Source organism: Salvia miltiorrhiza, chromosome 2, assembly GCF_028751815.1.
Source record: "Salvia miltiorrhiza cultivar Shanhuang (shh) chromosome 2, IMPLAD_Smil_shh, whole genome shotgun sequence".
In the NCBI taxonomy this organism is placed as follows: domain Eukaryota; kingdom Viridiplantae; phylum Streptophyta; class Magnoliopsida; order Lamiales; family Lamiaceae; genus Salvia; species Salvia miltiorrhiza.
Window position 1 is genome coordinate 33,096,102 of NC_080388.1, and position 13,269 is coordinate 33,109,370.

General features: G+C 35.0%; 1 long non-coding RNA gene across 1 annotated transcript; it reads right to left on the bottom strand.

Annotated features, from left to right (window-relative positions):
- Positions 1-8,691: 8,691 nt before the first annotated feature.
- On the bottom strand, positions 8,692-11,489 carry LOC131012075 (uncharacterized). Its single transcript, XR_009097181.1, has 3 exons — positions 11,355-11,489; positions 9,435-9,501; positions 8,692-8,917 (listed from the first exon to the last, which is right to left on the bottom strand). It is a non-coding gene; the product is annotated as an uncharacterized LOC131012075 (long non-coding RNA).
- Between the last annotated feature and the right edge of the window lie 1,780 nt (positions 11,490-13,269).

Genomic DNA, 13,269 nt, shown 5'->3' on the forward strand with positions numbered 1-13,269 from the left:
TTCTCGGGAAGCGTGCGAGTGAGGACAAAACACGCTAGAAAAGACTCGTGTTGGTCTATGGGGACAACCGTCAAGTCTGGAACCGGGCTGTTGGCAATCTAAGGGCTGAAAATAATTCATATTTTGTATTTTAAAAAGTGTTTTTATTTTAGCCCCCTTCTGTTTGTTTTTATATATACATATTTGTATTCAATTATATGCATAATTAAGACAACGAGAGATACCTGATGGGTCGCCTTGTGCAATACATATTTGTGTGTGTAATGTTATGTATATTTGTGTTTAACTATATACATATTTGTGTTCAATTATTTGCATAATCATGTCGGCCATCGAGTGAAAAAAAATAAAAATTTAATTTTTTTTAAATATACGAAAGTTTTAATTCATTTTACCCCGCATGTATTTTTCCTTAGAAGACCTTTGAAGCCCCCCAGCCACGTGTCGCGTTCTTAGTGCGTATATGTACACAATATGTGGTCCAGATTCGGTACTACATACTACCTAAGGACACGGTAATATATATATATATATATATATATATATATATATATATATATATATATGTTGGGTCCCAGAACGTCTAGAATAGGTGTATGGGGAGGGGGGAATACACCTATGGGCAGTTTCAAAAACAACAAACTCAAAACAACCTTTAACAGATAAAGAAAGCTTGAAGACTGATACTAAAAAACGTTTCAGTAAAGATATCAGTTAAAGTCTAGACTTTTAACTGATACACCCGTAGAGCTTCAGTCTTGGATTGGATAGAAAAGTGTTATGAATCTTACTAACTATCCGAATATTTATCAGTTAGACTAATAACACACACAACGGAAAACTTTATCTTTTGAAAAAGCCGTTTGTGATTAAGCACGATGTCAAGATTTATGTTTCACTTTGCAGTTAATCAGTTTCAATTAACAAAAGGATTTTGCACAGATAAGAAAGTAAATACTAAAAGCGATAAACGACAAAGGGATTTTTACGTGGTTCGGAATCCAATTCCTACATCCACGGTCAGTTGATCACATTGACAAGTACTCTAGGCTTGTGCTTACGGGTGCATAGCAAACTTTGAACTGAACCCACATGTTTCAGTACCTACACACTGGGTTGGATTTCTCAAACACACTGGGCACTAAGATTTCTCTGGAGTCAGAACACTGGTCTGAACTCCGCACAACTTCAAACACTCTTCTCGCACAGGTGAAGGGAGGTTCGAAAACTACCAACCAGATTACAAAGAACAGGCTCTCAGTAATCAGTAACTTAGGCTTTGGATAAACAATATTTGCCTAAGGTTCTAAGAGAATGTATGTAATCAGTAGTGGACTGATTTTGGCTTTGTGATTCTCTTCTTCGATTCAAGCTTTGGAAGGCTTTGATTTGCTGAGTACGAATTCGGCAGCGTTTCAGCTTATGTATTTGAATCGATGAAGATTGAAGTGATCCTCGAGCTCTATTTATAGGAGAGATCTTGAATAGATCCGTTGGCGGAGATGGTCTTCAAGAATTCATCCGTTGGAGATAGATTTGAACTTTGTTGAGGCTTCAATCTTCGAGGTTCCTTGTTTGGTGAGAACGGCTACTAAGGAGCAGGAGATAGGACATCTCTGAAAAGGTAATCACCAAAAAGAAATACTCTGCAGAGAAAGGACGATCCTCAAAATCTCTACATTTAATGCGGCTGTACTTGGGAGTACGTGTCTTCCTTTTAACATTGGAGGTTCGGTCCGAGGAAGAATGTTAACTGATACTTGACTTTAGTATCAGTCCGCTGAATCCACGTGCCCTGCATTGATATATCAGTTCGTAACTGATTCTTGAACTGTTCAATCAAATATCAGTATTTGACTCTGCCTTTAGTCGCTACATCAGTAGGCATCTTCAGTCTTCAGAACAGCATCTAAACTAGAAAAAGAACTCCAACACTTGAGTTCGAACAGTTCTAGTCTATTACAAAGAAAATCTAAGGATTTTGGTATCATCAAAACTAGGATTAACATATTTCATTAAGTTCCCAACAATTTCTCATTTTTTGATGATGCCAAAACCATACAACAGTTCTAAGACAAACAATGACTGAAACCAAAAGGCAAGTTACTAAACAGGCTGAATACTATTCCCCCTTAACAGGATAACCTATAAACTTGCGCACAAAGGAGAAACAGAACAGTTCAAACGAACCAAACGAAGACATAACTGAAAGTAAACAATCAGAGCCTGGACAAATAGATATTGTCTTCAGGTTGAGATCAAAAGAAGTTGTATTTTTATTTCAAAATAACTGATGAGAAATCAGTTAAGATCCAAAGAAGAACATATGAAAATACAAAGAAAACACAACACTGAAAAGTGTTGGACTCCAGCTTGATCTTCACCTTGATCTTCATCTTCTTCTTCTTGTTGTTGTTAATTTGTTCGTTTCTTCTTCAATACTTGTTTTCCATTGACTCAAGGTCTTTCTGTTTCATCTTCCCTTTGAGCTTCTGGTGATCCTTTTGCTTTACTTGCTTCAGTCTCAGATGGTTTTTCTTTGCCTTCTTTTCTCTCCTTTTTGGCAACATCAAAAAGGAAGGATGACTGATGATGGAAGCTATGATCGGACGATACCCAACTCCGTTTCTCAGAAGCCCGTGAGAGGATTCGAGAGGAGTTTGAGCAGAGGTGACTCAGAAGAGGAAGATGCTAGTAGAGGAGGGTGAGAGTGAGAGATGAGGGAAAGAGGAGTGTTTGTGGAGATGAAGGTGGGAGAGTACGGGAGAGGGGTGTGAGAAAGAAAAATCGAATCAGTGACAGTCGTGAGGACTAACACTGTCGATTTGCCGGCACTAGGTCTAAGTTGAGAAGACCATGTGCGGCAGAAGATGCCGGTAGACAACGAGTGAAGGCTCGTTGTTGTTACATGCCATGGAGGTATACAAAATACGTGAGATGAGCTTGATAACCAGTTGAAGTAACTTTTGGAGATTGTTACTTCAACTTGTATCCTCCTGAAGCTTAGAAGCTTCTTGGCGCCTGGCATTAGGGTGGAAGACACTTTTGTTGCTGGATACAAGTGAGAGAAGAAAGAAACTTGACTTCGGAGAAGTGTTGTGATCCAGTGGAAAGGTCCAGCGTAGACCAGGTGTGCGAGCATCATTTTCCCACTCCATGACTTCGTTGTCATTAATCTCTCTATTCTCGGAACAAAAGTTTTATGCAACTATAAGATATTCTCACTGGGGAATCTGTGGAAAGTAGTGAGTTGTGATGAAGAAGAGTTACACGGTAAGAGGTATTTAAAATATTAAGTATGAGAAGATGAAAAGTTGTTCGATTGTTGTGCCTAAAAGCAATTTAAAGAAATTTTCACATCCGCCGTCACTGCAGAGGACGTAAGCCTCGAAAGGTAGAAAATGAATAAAATCATTTCATTTTGTCAAATCAGTGAGATTTTCAAGATTTTATTGCAGAGGCAAAAGAGTTGAAAAGAAGTTAATTAAAGGATCAGGACAAGTTAACACAATTTTAAATACAATTAAAAGTACTTGTCCATTGACACGCGCTCGTCGTGCGGCGCAGTATCAAAATAATCTGTGTATGCCCCAAACGGACAGTACACGCTCCTTTTGCTCGCAACCAAAGAACAATCTTAGCAGCAAGTATAGGGTCGATCCCACGGAGAGTGATGAACTACTTTACTCTTCGGGTGCACAAATTGAGTTGTCACGGTCTCAACCTGTTTATCTACACAAGTAAACTTAAACAAAGATCAAATATAAAAGGGGTAAGATTTGAGTTAGGTCCTGACTATTGTCGATATTGGTTCGATCATAGGCATACTGAAGATCCGTCCATGCTCCGTACAATCTCAAGGCGTGGCCCAAAGACATTGAGGCGTTTCAAGTGATTATAGTTCACACTTGGGATGGTTGAGTCCCTTGTAGTCACTTGGTCCGAAGGTCACACATTCCCTGGTCACAAGGTAGTGCTTCACTTCTCCTTAGGTAGTAATCATACCCGTTACTCACCAAGTATGACCCTCACCAACCTTCTCTCCCGAGGTCCCCAACTCCACACTAAGGAGCAGGAGATAGGACATCTCTGAAAATGTAATCACCAAAAAAGAATGCTCTACAGAGAAAGGACGATCCTCAAAATCTCTGCATTTAATGCGGCTGTACTTGGAAGTGCGTGTCTTCCTTTTAAAATTGGAGGTTCAGTCCGAGGAAGAATGTTAACTGATACTTGACTTTAGTATCAGTCCGCTGAATCCACGTGGCCTGCATTGATGTATCAGTTCGTAACTAATTCTTGAATTGTTCAGTCAAATATTAGTATTTGACTCTGCCTTTAATCGCTACATCAGTCGGCATCTTCAGTCTTCTGTCTTCAGTCCTCCGGTCTTCAGTCTTCAGAACAACATCTAAACTAGAAAAAGAACTCCAACACTTGAGTTCGAACAGTTCTAGTCTATTACAAAAAAACTAAGGATTTTGGTATCATCAAAACTAAGATTAGGATATTTCATTAAGTTCCCAACAATATATATATATATATATATATATATATATATATATATATATATATATATAGGGGAATGTTCCAATGTGATCCCTCATATGTGGTGAAATCTTAGATTGATTTATAGGCGTTGATTTAATATATTCTATGACTGATATTTATTTGGAGGGGAATTTTTTTACTTAAGTTCGAATCTTGGATGAAGCGAAAATTTTACTAACTTTTCGAATATCGTTATTCAACATTATATATTGTCTTATTCATTAATCCCTCCGTCCACCAAAATGGGGCATAATTACTATATTTGACATCCACAAAAAATGGAGCATTTTCCCTTTTAAGACATGGGCCCACCTCTTTTCCTTATATTTTATCCTTATAAATACATTTTATTTACAAAAAAATCAATTTTAATTTAATCTCAACCACTTATTTCAAATAATGGTGGGACCCTTTCTCCACTAACCACCAAATTTATTAAAACAATGTGCCTCATTTTCGGTGGACGGAGGGAGTACTATATACGATCTTATTCACTATACTCACGGTCTCACGAAAAATAGCAATCTCACTAGAACTCACCCATATATATATATATATATATATATATATATATATATATATATATATATATATAGGGAAGGGCTAAAATAAGAGCATTTCTTAAGATATAAAATAAGAATCATTTTCAGCCATTAGATCATCAAGATCTACGGTTGATTCGTAATCATGTTGGATGGATTTATGGTCCAGAGTTCGAATCCCAAAGGTAGCAAAATTTTATTTTTCACAATTCATACCTTTATACAGCGAATTCATACGTGTTCTACATGACATTCATACATTAAAAATTGCTCTTATTTCTTATTTTAAGATGTGCTCTCACGGTAGCCCACCCCTATATATATATATATATATATATATATATATATATATATATATATATATTAAAACTGAAAATTTGGGAGGGAGCCCCCTAGCTCCCTGGATCTGCCATTGGATTATAGGATCAATGAGATGAATGAATGAGATTGAGTATTTAAAGGTTAAGTATCTGTCGTAGGCTAAAAACAACTTTTAGAATAAAAAATGCAAATCAGCAAAAATGTATGATTTTTTTATTTTTGGATAAATTATCAGTATTAAATAAAGAAATTTAAAAGCCGCGGGGGACGCGAACCCAAAACCTTTGGGTTTAGGCATTAACCTCTTACCACTTGGCCAACACACACAGCTAAAATGTATGAACTATATGTATAACACATATGAATTCATTGTGTAAATATCTAAATTGCAAAAATTAAATTTTTCGTTATTTATGAGATTCAAATTCGGGATCATAAATTTATTTAATAAATTGATAAATTACTCGTATATCTTAATAATATAACGACTAAAAATAATTCATATTCTATATTTTGAAATATATTTTTATTTTAACACTCCCTCTATGTATATATGAGAAAGTTTGTACATATCAATATGTAAAATATAATATTTGATCTGTATTATAAAGTGTCGTTATGATAAGAGTGGATTTTTAAAATGGTCACGTTCATATTGTAAAATTAAAAATTGTCCACTAAGATAAAAATATTAAAAAATGGACAGTATTACCAAAATACCCTTCACATTAAAAATTAAAAAAATGTTCACTTTACATCACCCCTTTAAAAAATCCCGCAATTCACAACCAGTGTGAATTCACAACCAAAAATTGTGAATTGTGAATTCACAACCAATCGAATTCACAACCAGAATATTTTGTTTGTGAATTCACAACCAGTCGAATTCACAATCAAAATTTAATTCACAACCAAATTTTTTTGGTTTTGAATTCACAACTGAACTGAACTGAACTGAAACCCTAAACTCTAAACCATAAACCTAAACCCTAGTTGTGAATTATTACGATTGTGAATTCACAACTGAACTGAACTGAAACACTAAACCCTAAACCTAAACCCAAGTTGTGAATTATTACAATTGTGAATTCACAACTAAACTGAAACAGTAAATTCACAACTGAACTGAACTGAAACACTAAACCCTAAACCTAAACCCTAGTTGTGAATTCACAACTGAACTGAAACAGTAAATTCACAATTGAACTGAACTGAAACCCTAAACCTAAACCCTAGTTGTGAATTATTACGATTGTGAATTCACAGCTGAACTGAAACAGTAAATTCACAAATGAACTTAATCAGTAAATTCACAATTGAATTAAACTGAAACCCTAAACCCTAAATCCTAAATCCTAAACCTAAACCCTATTTGTGAATTATTATGATTGTGAATTCACAACTGAATTGAAACAGTAAATTCACAACTGAACTGAACTGAAACCGTAAACCTAGTTGTGAATTATTACGATTGTGAATTCACAACTGAACTGAAACAGTAAATTCACAACTGAACTGAACTGAAACCGTAAACCCTAGTTGTGAACCCTAAACTCTAGTTGTGAACCCTAAATCCTAAACCCTAAAATTTAATTCACAATCAGAATTTTTTGGTTGTGATTTCACAACCAGACGAATTCACAACTAAAATTTAATTCACAACCAAAATTTATTTTGATTATTGTGAATTCAAGTAATTGTGAATTTGACTTTTTAAAGTTTGAATTCACAATTAAAACTAGAATTTATTTTGGTTGTGAATTCATAGATTTGGTTGTGAATTCAAGAACATTAAGTTGTGAATTCATCGAGCTGGTTGTGAATTCAAGAATATTAAGTTGTGAATTCATAAATCTTGTTGTGAATTTAAGAACGCTAAGTTGTGAATTCATAAATTTGGTTGTGAATTCATATATCTAGTTGATAGTACTCAACTTCAAATATTTAATTAAATCTACAACAACTTTCTCTATCAATTTTTTTTTAATTGTTGCAAAAACAAATTTTTTTGTGAATATTTAATTGTTGCAGTTCCCACCATACCTTAAAAACACAGTTGAGAGGGACGGCGGTGCTGCCTCCCACAGCCGCGTCGACTGCATCCGTCAGCTTCTGGAGGACGAGAGAGAGAGAGAGAGAGTCGCCTATGAAGCTAATTGAGATCTGGTTCGGCAGTTCCAAATTGTTCATCTCCCTAGCCCTAATTACACTTTCCATAATCACCTATCTAGTCAAATCAGAGTCCTTGGTAGATGGCTCCATCAATCCTTCACTTCAAATCTACAGCCCTATCGTCACTACCAATTCCGAGATCTTCAACAGAAATGGCAGAAACATACTGAAGAAGAAGCTATCCAAGCGCGTCGGAGAGAGGATCGATCGGCGCAGCGGCGTCACCACCATATGTGGCGGTCCAAACGGCAGCGAGGAACCGCCTCCAGCGCCGGAGAAGAGTGATGCTTCGCCTCCGACTGCGGATGAACGGCGCTCATACGATGAGCAGAGAGAGAGAGAGAAGAGGGGAGAGAGAGCAAAAGTGGAGAGAGAGCGAGAGAGAGGAGGAAGACTGAAGAGAATGAGCGCTACAGAGACAGAATTTGCCCATATTTAAGGAGGGGTATTTCAGGCTTTTCGCGCAAAAAGTGGCTAAAATTTTATGTTTTTATCCTATAGGCTAAATCTTAATTTTGCTATATAAAATAGGCTACTTTAATATATTAACACTTATAATAATTTAAGCAAAAGACATTTTCTTCTTCCTTTTTCTTTTTCTCTTTCTTTTGAGACGAGCAAAAGAATACCCCCACTATTTTCTAAAATAAACTATTGGTATCAAGCTTCGATTTTTTGTAAAATTAAAAAGCCCCATTTCCGAAATTAATTAATTCTTTTTAAAAGCATAATGGAGAGGCCACATATGGAAATTGATTTTTCATAGATTCTTGCAAACCTTTCAAGCAGCAATGATACTTTTAATAATCAGACTCCATTTTAGTATAGGTGGAAATTTTTCCTTGCAGCTCCATTTCAATCTCTCTCTCTCTCTCTCTCTCTCTCTCTCTCTAAATTTGAGTACATGGTGGAGAATTTTGTTGTAATATTCCATTTCCATCTGTCACAGCCCGCCTTAACTAAGGATAGTTAAGCCGAGTGATCTACGACTAGGGATGGGGTTAAAGAATAAGGGAAAAAAAGGGGCGTCATTTGAAACCGTAAATCTTACTCAACCTAAGAAAAATCGTCGTATTTACTCATTAATACTCTTTTGAACAGTCTATGAAAGACAACATAAAACTTAATTGATATCATTAATCAAGTTATACATCATATGAAACCATTCTCTTAAGACTCAAAGTATGACATAACATACTATAACATCAACAACATCTTGCAGCGGAAAGTAGCTAGACATATGTATGAAGACATATTCTAGACAGGTTAACTATTTATTAACAACCCTGGAGACTCCGCTCATTGCAGCACCATCATCACATCAGCTCAACCTGCACATTTAGAAATATATGCAGGGCTGAGTACAAAAGCACTCAGTGGGCACGTATGCCTAGGTATAAAAATACATGCTTCAAAACTGTAAATTGTCATGCCATCATAATCAGTACAGCAAGGGAGTTTTTCGCTAAAAAGGCCCAAGCTTACTAAGTTCATTTGTGATTCTTAAAGTTCGTCTGATCAGACTAAGTTCTTTTGTAATCTATCATATCTGAAACTGTGTGCCGGAGAGGTGGCCACCTCTCACGGTCACTTGACCGGCCAACCCGCTAGATGACTCACGGTCACTGGTGTACACTAGCCAAGGCAGGATAGCTATCAACTGCTCAAAACCCGAATTCGATTACATGATAACTGGCAAAGCCATATCAGATAGATATCATACTGAAATTAAAACATTTTATGGCAAGACAATACTTGAAATAACTTCAACTCAAAGATTTTGTCATGAAATAACTTGCTTGAACGTAACATTTAAGCTCATTTGATATATACGAAAGTAATGCCTACCTCGTTGTGTCTCTGTATCAATGAGTAACGTCACTCTCTCCCTCAAGTCGTTACTTCCCAAAAGGACCTTCATCGTTATGAAGAATTGGTGAGAAGTTATAAAAGAAACCTCGATTAATAATCTAATCTCTTTTATGAAACATTAGTATCTCTAATGTTCATCTCTCTTGATTGTTAATCAATATAACAATTATTATCTCTCGTCATTACTCATTAATTATAACATCCTTATGTTATAATTAGCAGCGCTTCAATTAAAAGAAATATTTAACACATCGAAAAGTCCACTTTCTTAGCAGATCTATTCACTCTCATCTCGTCTAATTAACCGATTAGAAAGTTAAACTTTCCATTAGGCATGTATTTGAGTCACGGGTCAACAAGAATTGACTATGCTCAAATTCTAATTTCACTAAAAATTTCGGCATGACCTATTCATATATAATGTCAGCCACGAGATTTCAACGCGTGAATCTCACTACGTGAACTCGTCTCTCGACTCAAAACTTAACATCTTGACATCTTTTCAACGCAAACCAAACAATTCAAAATCATCAAAACTCTTTATCAGTAAACTATCATTTATACTCGACACCAATTGTTCGAGTGTCAGATACCAACATTTATGTGCGTTAATCATAACTCTCACAACTCACACCATTTAGTCATATCGTATCATCCATCAAAACAAATATAATCAAGTTGTTTTCTAGAAAGTTTTGCTGTTTTTGTGTCATCTTTAAAAATTCATAACAACCAACTCAATCATCATAAACTCTCATACCAATTGATCTCAAAAACTTCATGAAGTGTAGTTCACTCTAAAAATGGTAGTTAACCAAAAAGGTTAAAGGTTTTTGGAGATATTGCTCTTTTAGTGCAGGCTGTCAAAGATTGACAGTTTCTGCCAATTTTGTTTAGGCCATTAGAAACCAAGGCAAACCTTAATAAAATTCCATCAAATTTAATCATCCAAAACTAAAGGTATCCTTGAAGATTTGGTTAAAATTTCACAAGAGAAAACGTTCATATGATCTGCCAAATAAACAATGAAACTCATACACTTTTACTGTTGGACAAATATGACAGCAGAACAGGGCATTTTTGAAATAATAAACTGCTCTATTTCAGAGGTCATAAAAATCGAAATCTTATGTTTTTAGAAAAGTATTGAAGTCTAGTTTCGTTTAAAAAAAACGGTGATGCAAAATCCTTCATGGATTAATAGATATAAACGTTTTTGTGAAGTCTACCAATAGTTGACAGATTCTGTCAAGGATTTTTCAAAATATCTTTAAAATAGCAAACATCATCCAAAAGACATGAAATTTTGCAGCAACGAAATACACATATCATAGATAAACATACTAAAATTTCAGAGCCATCAAGCAATGAAAACTCATCGAAACATAAGCTTGAAACTGCTGTAAAATTTTGACAGAATTCCAGTTTTAATTTCGTTCAACAATTATCATCCATAAATTGTAAATCAATTAGCATGGTCATGTGATATCGTAGAACACATATACGCAATAATATTCATTATGCAACGTCTCAAACTTCACGAATTTAAATAATCATACTCTAAAAATTTATACAATTTTCGTGCTTGGAAAAATACGAATTTAATATATATCGATTCTAGCATACCCCTAAGCACAAATATCAAGTCAAAACGATCAAACAAAAATCGAAAGACAAGCTAACATGTGAAAAACGGGGCTGCCCTCATGGGTTTCATAGCTACGGTTCGTTCCGTTCTTACTCCCTTCATTAAACATGCTCAACATCTACCCAAGAACAACATACTAAAATTTCACGACGATCCGACGTCGTTTCAAAATAAAGTCCAGAATCGACGTTTTTCGACGTCGACGAAAATCGAAAAGAAAACCATGGAATCGTAGGTAGAGATGTTACCTACGTAAAAACGTGATCAAAAAGATGATCGGCGCTCGTCTCGGTGCTCAAATCGGAGCTCAAAAGCTTGAAGAAGCTTTAATGGAGGGAGTGTGTGTTCTTGGTGTTTGTGTGTGAGAGAGAAAAGATGATTGGAGTGTGGTGGCTGAATTCAGCCGTGAGTGAGGTAGATAAAGGGGTGTTGGGCGGTTTGGGGGGTGGTTTTGGTGGGGTAGCCTTAGATATTTAAGATATTAACCCGTTAGTCGTTAAATATCCCGTTTCGTCTCGTTTTAACGACTAATTACCCACATTCTTCGTTACTCACACTCTTAACTCCTACTCACTTTCATTACACTCGTAATTCTATATAAATATAGAAAACGCAAGCTCGTTCTCGAAATTCTGATAAACGAGCTCGGTTCGTTTATCGAGAAATCCCGATTTACTATTCACTCGTCGTCCAAAAATAAAAACTTTCATTATTGGACTCGTATCGAAAAACTAAGAATATTTCTCGACGACGTGCACGTAAGATTTTGAAAGTCGACAAAAAGACGAAATAGCAGTATTTTACTATTCATCGTCAAAAAGTCAAAAATTTCAAAAACGTCTTAACGGACTCAGATCTCACTTCCGAGTTCACCGTTCTCATTCAAATAATTATCTCGAATTATTCAAATACTCAAACTCAATTACGGATATAAAATCACACATCATCATCACATCATCAAAAGAACATCTCAACATCTTTAAAATATAACAACAAAACTTCATATAACTCCTCATCTCTATACAAAGTAATCAAACAAGGGATCTATACCCTAATTACTCAAACTTAAGCAATTAAACACGTCATCAAAAGCCCGGGTATTACACCATCTCTGATCTTTGATGCCCATACGGCCATACTTCATCATTGTTATGAAAAGCCTACACATTCGTTTTGTCTTATTTCTTGAATATGCCGTCTTCTTTTGCCTACTTGACTTTAATACAAAATTCCACACCTCATCTTATATATAATACTAGCTATATTTTATCTATATTATTGCTATATATGTACATAACATAATATCTAAATTAAAAATATAATAAAAGCTATTTTATAGAGTGGGTATGGGCGTTGGCACCTTGGCAGCGTTCCAAATTAATTTATTTACTCCATGCTTGTAAGACATGTAGAATCGTAGATACAGATCCATCCTTCTCAATTCTCATTATTTGCAGCGTAATATATACGGAATAATTAATTTTTGAAAAGGCGTGAATTTATCAATTTTATTTAATTTACACACTTTAACTTTTGTGCCGAAAAAAAGAAGGTGCACAAACAGCGAGACAGATGAAATATAAAAATTAATTCGTCGAGTTTTGATATGATAGCATTTTAATTATAAGTAGAAATTATAAAAATAATTTTATATTATATTTAAATAAGATTTTAATGTCTCGAATCATTGGTCGTGATAAAGTATGAGGATGAATTAAAACGGTGATGTTAATATAGTTTAGTCAGCCATACCCGTATAAAATTTAAGCACTCGTACTCATCTCAAATATAATTAAAATGTGATTTTATTACTCGTTAGTTTTTAATCAAAAATTTGAATAGCATTACTCACTAATTACATCGTTTTGAAATGATTAATTCTACAAATTTTATAGAGTTAATATATCAAACTAATCTATTTTCTAGAGTAAATTTAAAATCTATCCACTCAAATAAAAAAATAGATTATTTGCGTGTAAATACACGAATTTTCAGTATTTTCTAGTTTTTCCCACGAACTTTATTTTTTGAACATAAATACACGAACCTTGTGCTCGTTTGATTTTTTCCATGAAATTTATTTTTCCCCAAATTAATGCTGACGTGTCCGCCTGAGCTGCCATCGTAGAATGACCAGTCAATAGTCTTAATTATTTTAAAGTC